This window comes from Monodon monoceros, unplaced genomic scaffold (assembly GCF_005190385.1).
Source record: "Monodon monoceros isolate NGI ecotype Baffin Bay Population unplaced genomic scaffold, NGI_Narwhal_1 Super_Scaffold_22, whole genome shotgun sequence".
NCBI lineage: Eukaryota > Metazoa > Chordata > Mammalia > Artiodactyla > Monodontidae > Monodon > Monodon monoceros.
The window spans coordinates 4790820-4797120 of NW_021703779.1; the positions used below are offsets into that span (position 1 = coordinate 4790820).

At 47.4% G+C, this 6301-nt stretch overlaps 1 protein-coding gene across 1 annotated transcript in view; it reads left to right on the forward strand.

Moving 5' to 3' along the window:
• Positions 1 to 6301, forward strand: part of ANOS1 (anosmin 1) — a 190515-nt gene that overhangs the window by 145918 nt on the left and 38296 nt on the right. The gene's annotated exons all lie outside the window — the stretch shown is intronic.

The window sequence follows — 6301 nt, forward strand, 5'->3', positions numbered from 1 at the left end:
CAGGAGATAATGGGATGGGGTTTTCTCAACTGTGAAGTCATGGTTTTCCATGATCAACTTCCGTTGGCTCTGTCAATATATTCTGAGTCAAGCACCATTCAATTAATTTTTGGAGAGAAAGGTTTGGTTTCTGCCACATCAGACTATGCAGGTTTCTTGAAACAGTTGCTATACTGAGTGTGAATTAATCTCTTTTGTTTCATAAGAGGCAGAATTTAAATCCCTCCCGAGTCACTTTATCATGGCTATCATTTTGTTCAGTTCCTACTTCAGTGCTATTTTAAAACCTCTGTGGGATCCGATGAATACTAACTATATTACATTTGTGGTTAGTTTAGTCTGTGATAGTGGGAGGACATCATTTGACTGGATATTAATAATAGCTCCGTGTTTATTTCTCCAGCTGTGTTGAGATGGCTGTGTGTGCTCTGAATTAATGATCCATCTGCTTGGCTAATAGTGAGGGCCAGTTTCATGGATAGAGGTTCGTCAGGTGATTCCCTTACTAACCAGCAGTTATCCTCTTAGGGAGCTCGTTTAAGTTTATTTTAAGAATACATCATGATATTAATGAATAATGTGAGACTGGTAACATCAATCATGTCTTTCAAAACGGGAAGGTTTGAACTGGCTGCTATAAACTGCAATTTCCGTTCCGTTTTGGGTAAAATGTATGTTTCCGTTAGTCTGTCCGTTTCTCACCAGATAATATTGCCACAGCTTTCTCTGCACAATCATAGGTCTCAAGTGGGAACCTTGCAAGCGGATCAGTTGAGTATTTGAATTCTGTTACAGTGTATGTTGTGGATGTTTAAGTCTGTCTTTTAAAAAGTCCTTTTAAGGACCCCCGCCAACCCCGAGGCAGATACACTGAGCAGGTCCAAAAATGAAATAAGAAATACAGACATCGGACCTCCCTTGTCTGAGGACTGTCTCCAAGTGGTCCGAGGACTGAGAGAGGCCGTGGGAATAAATAATGAACAGTGGGTTCAGAGGCAGGGATCGGTACAGGGCTCGAGAAGTGTTCACCTTGACCTTGGCAGTTCAAATGCGGTCCAGGCGTGCTGTGGTCACAGTGCGTTCCCATCTCCTCCCTTGCCGGCAGGATGGGGGTCTGGCGCTCTCACATCATGGCTGCATGTCCAGACGTGAGGCAGAGCAGCTCCCAGCCTCTGCAGACAGAGGTGGAATCCCTTTCAGAGTCGGACGGGGTCTGGGCAGAGGCCCTGTGACAGTCCCCAGGGCCGGCCCGGTGGCTGCCAAGCAGCAAAGAGGCATCCGTTCTGGGGAAGGAACAAGGCCGTGCTGTCCCAGCCCTTCCTACATGTCTGAGGACCGTATATGTCTAGAATTAGAGCGGCATCCCTCAAATTTAAGCAGGCTTTTGTTGAAGGAAAGTGCACCATTTGGGGGAAACCTTGCAGTCACCATTAAATTGTTCTGTTTCTTGGTTTTACAAATAAGCCCAACATTCAGCATTCCAGACTTCAGTTCTTGCACTTCTGAAACCAAAAATACCATGCCTAGAACTTATGGCAGAGGCTACTGTTTCCACCGAAGAGGCAGCACGGAATGATGGGAATATAATACCCACTAAACAGTTGAAAGTATTTCCTCCAGGATATGGCTAAGGATACATCACCGTTTACAAGGTGGTACCCCGTCTTCCCTCACCTTAGTCAGTTCTCATCAAGCGTAGAAATGTGTCTTACTGGGAAAAGAACTTTTAACAGCCTTATTGAAATATAATTTACATACCATAAAATTCACTCATCTTAAGTGTGTTAGCCAGTGATTTTTAGTATTTACCATAAAGTCGTGCAAGTATCCTTTATACAGTTTTAGAATCCTCCAGGAGCCTCCCTGGCTTACTGGGAGAATTTTAGGGTAGAAATAAAGTGTTTTGGGGTCTCGTTTTATCACTCACGTTTCATTCCCTTTTTTATTCAACAAATGTTTGTTGAGCACCTGCTCTGTGTCAGGCACTGTGCTAGGCACTGAGGTAACAAGTAAAAGACAAAAATGTCTGCTCTTGTGGAAAACACACACACACACACGGATTCACTCTGATTGGGGGCGAGAGGAAACAGTAAACAAGATTAATACATAAAACACTCTCATATACTAGGGTAGAGAGTGATAACTGACAGTGCGAAAAATAAAGACTAGACACAGGAGCTGTGGGGAAGGGGGTGTTTTTGTTTTTTCCTATTTCAGGGAGGGCGGCCACAGAAGAGATGCTGTATAAAGGAGTGAAGGGCTGGCCTTGCACCATCTGAAGGAAGAGCCTTCCGGTTCCAGGGGGTGGAGCCTGAGGGTGGAGCAGAGAAGGGTGCAGACTGGAAGGAAGGAGGGGCTGGGCGTGCTGGGTGTCCAGGGTCATGGTACGGAGCGCCAGTGCAGTATTCCCCCTCAGAGGGCACTGCGCTGAGTGGACAGAGCCAGACAGAGGAAGACGAGCGCTCTACGTTGTCGTTTATATGTGGATCGAAAAAGCACAGCAAACCAGCAGCGGCAACGAAAGGTGACAGTAACGTGGACAGAGGCAGAAGTCAGCTGTCCGGGGAGCACATGTGGAAAGGTGACTCTGATAGGCTTTGGGGACTTACCTGTGGCCTGTAGGAAATGACTCCAGGGTCTTCGGTCAGGAACTGCTGAGAGATTGGTGTTGCCAGTGACTAAAACAGAGATGACTGAGACGAGGGTGTTTCAGGCGCAGACTCTTTTCTTCCTTTGGGGAGGCACATATTTCCAGAAGAGTAATCCTTGCCCAGCCAGTATGACTGCTGTGTTTTAGGGCCTTTCCTGCACATGGGCTTTTCTGAGGGGTGGACGTACCCCGGTGAAGGACCCTGGACGTGCTGGAAACACGAGTAATCAAAGGAGCAGCTGAAGACACAAAAATAACTTTGTTGCTACCTTAAAATTTTCCCGGCAGGGCACGGAGGATCTTAATGGGGTAGCAGAATCCTTCTAAAATGGATAGTGGTGGTGGTCACACCCTTAGGAAACACTAGAAATCACTGCTTGCACGCTTGAGTGAACTGTATGGTATATAAATTCTAGTTCAGTAAGATTGTTACATTTTCTTCCCCCAGCAAGCACTTTTGTATATTTGTAAATGCAGTGGAGTAAGATGGGGAGAGACGAGGGGGACCGACCTGGCAGTGTCTTCAGCCGTCAGGCAGGTCTGTCATCCCCTCGCCCCCAGCCCCGTTCTGTGATGCATCTTCCCGGAGACCACCAGAGGATCTGTGATGACCAGCGCACACACGCTTTTGGTTTGCAGAGCACAAGGACTGAAGTCTGGAATGCGCCTTGCCTTGAGACGTATGGAAGGTTGCATGTGCGGTGTGGTTTGTAAAAGCAAATAGCACCACATTTTAACGGTCACTGCAGCGCTTCCAAAAGCGGTGCATTTTCATTTAATTAATGCTCGCCGTGCTCCAGAACCAACTGACACTGTACCAGTTGTACGTCTTCTAGTGGTTTAAAATTACTTTAAGAAAGAAATAGTGCTTCCAAAATAGTTGTCTGTGCAAAGGGGAGGCCATTTTCTAGTGCATTTGAACTTGGATATGGGACCAGACTTGATCATTTAAGGCTGGTTCGAGGGAAGGGGCAAGGATCTTTTCCATCTTCCACGAACACCTCTGAAAATAAAAGCAAAATTAAATAGGACGATAAAAAAACTTGGTAAAGTGGGCGTCATGTAGTTTAGTTAGGCCTGCTGCCTGGTATTCATCCTGATTCTCACGGAAAAGCCGAAATTCCTGTCTTTCTCTTCTTTAGGGTTACTTTTAAATACAAAATTACTAGTCTGTGGTTTGCCCGAATAGGTTGGTTACTCAGTTAATTTGCCTTTAACTCTTTTTTTTTTTTTTTGCGGTACGCGGGCCTCTCACTGTTGTGGCCTCTCCCGTTGCGGAGCACAGGCTCCGGACGCGCACGCGCAGCGGCCATGGCTCACGGGTCTAGCTGCTCCGCGGCATGTGGGGTCTTCCCGGACCAGGGCACGAACCTGCGTCCCCTGCATCGGCAGGCGGACTCTCAACCACTGCGCCACCAGGGAAGCCCTCCCTTTAACTCTTATATCACCCTATAACTTAATCCTAACCCCTTAGAATACTTATTTTCTATAAAAAAATTCTGAGTTGTTCATAGATTGGTAAGTCAGTTTCAGGCTTTTTCTTTTCCAGGTGAATACCGTTTCTGGATATTTTTATCGCTAACCGCTGCCAACGCCCCTCCCCAGGGTTGAGGTGATTTTCTGTATTTACTTATTTAAATGCTCTATACTGTCTTTCTCCCTGGTACTTGAGAAGGAAAGTTGGCTACAACCTTAAAAACTAAAATTACATAGATAATTTAATAGACTAATGTATAATGTCCCTTTCTACTTTTTTTCTCTTAATGGAGAACAAGGAAATGGTAACCCTTCCACATGGTGAGTTGCCTTCCTAGGCTACTCGTGGGATGAAGCGCTCGCTTTTCTGGGCACCAAGCTTGCCAGACCCTAGGGTCTTGGAAACTTTTCCATCCCGTGGCGTGGGGAGTGAACCCTAGGAAGCATCGGGAGACAGGTGTAGATACGTGTGGAATCACAGGGGCGTTTGCACGTGGGACTCCTGACGCGGGAGATGACCTGCCAGGGACGTGATCCCCAGACGCCCGTGCTAGTTAAGGCTCCGCATAGAAGCAGTTTACAGAGGCAAGGATCCAGGACACCGGGTGGGCAGGGGCGGGGGTGAGAGGGGAAGGTGACCGGGAAGGGAAGGCGGAACACAAAGGCGCGTTCTCACGCTAGTTACCACTGTGGGCAGCCCTTCGCCCTCTGGGGAACTGGGGCGTTGCAGGCGGGCTGCTCCCGGGCCTCTGTGTCCTGCACACGCACAGAGCCTGCTCTGGGTGCAGACAGAGGCGCGGGTGTTTACAAGCTGAGCGGACGTGCCCTGAAATAGCACAGGACAGGGGACAGGGGTGGCACCGCGAGAGCGTCTGCTGTCTACCTCTTGGTTTACTCAGTATCTACAAGATTCCCGTTACAGACGTGTCTAATGTGTTTTGAATTATGGTTTAAAACAAAGATATGAATAGTTTAATGGGCGCAATTCGGCAAGATCATGAAAGGAGCCCCCGTGTTCCCGAATGTGGGACAGACGTAATAGTAAGTGGAGACAGACAGGCCTTTCCAGGCTTGCTTTCTTCCCTCCCGAATCTGCCATCACCCTTCCCAACATCAGATCCGTTTCACACTGTCATCCGCTTCTTTGACGAAGCAGCCCCTGACTGCTGACCCCCAGAGCGCCCCAAAGTGGCGGGCATCAATTTAGAGTGACACTCTTGCCAGCAGAAAACATACTTTGGTATGCACTGGTCTTGAACGTTTTCTCGATCATGTTGATATTTATGGACGGGGCAGAAAATGTGCGTATACTGCGTGCTTGGTATTGGAAATACACGTTACTACGTTAGTACTACTTCCTGTTACAAGTGACTGCTTACAAGTTGACTGAATTTGGGAAATAAAGGGCTACAGAGACTTCTGTGTGTCGACATCAGCAGTGGAAGCAGGAAGACGGACGGTTTTGTGCCTTATGTTAAGCAAAGCCCAGCTTCACTTTTTTGCGTGTTGCCAAAAGCACGCAGACGTTGGTCTGGATGTTTGAGGTTAGTCCCTATCCATTTAACACTGAATTAATGTGCTTTTAGGAGATCTTACAAAGAAAAATTTAAAAGTCCACCTTCCGTCATCATTAACCTAATATGTCTTCTCACGTACATAATACAGTTATTATATTCACTTCCTTCCAAATTCAGAGTTCTCCATCCATCTTTCCCCCCTTATTTCCCCATGTGTACAGGATACATTAAAAAGCAGAAGAAAAGCAGACGTTGTTTTCACAGCGTACAAGCATCACACGGGATGTTATTCCACGCATACATTACGGAGTGTTAGGAAAGCGAGAACAGACTCCACTGTGGTCATAAAGTTCCCTGTCGCTCCACGGGGACCCATGACTTTCTCCGCAGCTGCTCTGTGTGCCATTTCCACTGGACAACACTGTGCTGGGCACGTGTCCTGAAAGTATGCAATAGCTGGGAATCTGCCTGCCGTGCAGCTTCTGCAGATCCCTAGCTGTTGTGTGTCTGGATACTGCAGGGGGATTTCTTTCTTCTCCTTCCCTTCCCTTTCCCCTTCCCTTCCCTTTCCCTTTCCCTTTCCCTTCCCTTTCCTTCCTTCCCTTCCCTTTCCCTTTCCCTTCCCTTCCCTTCCTTCCCTTTCCCCTTCCCTTCCCTT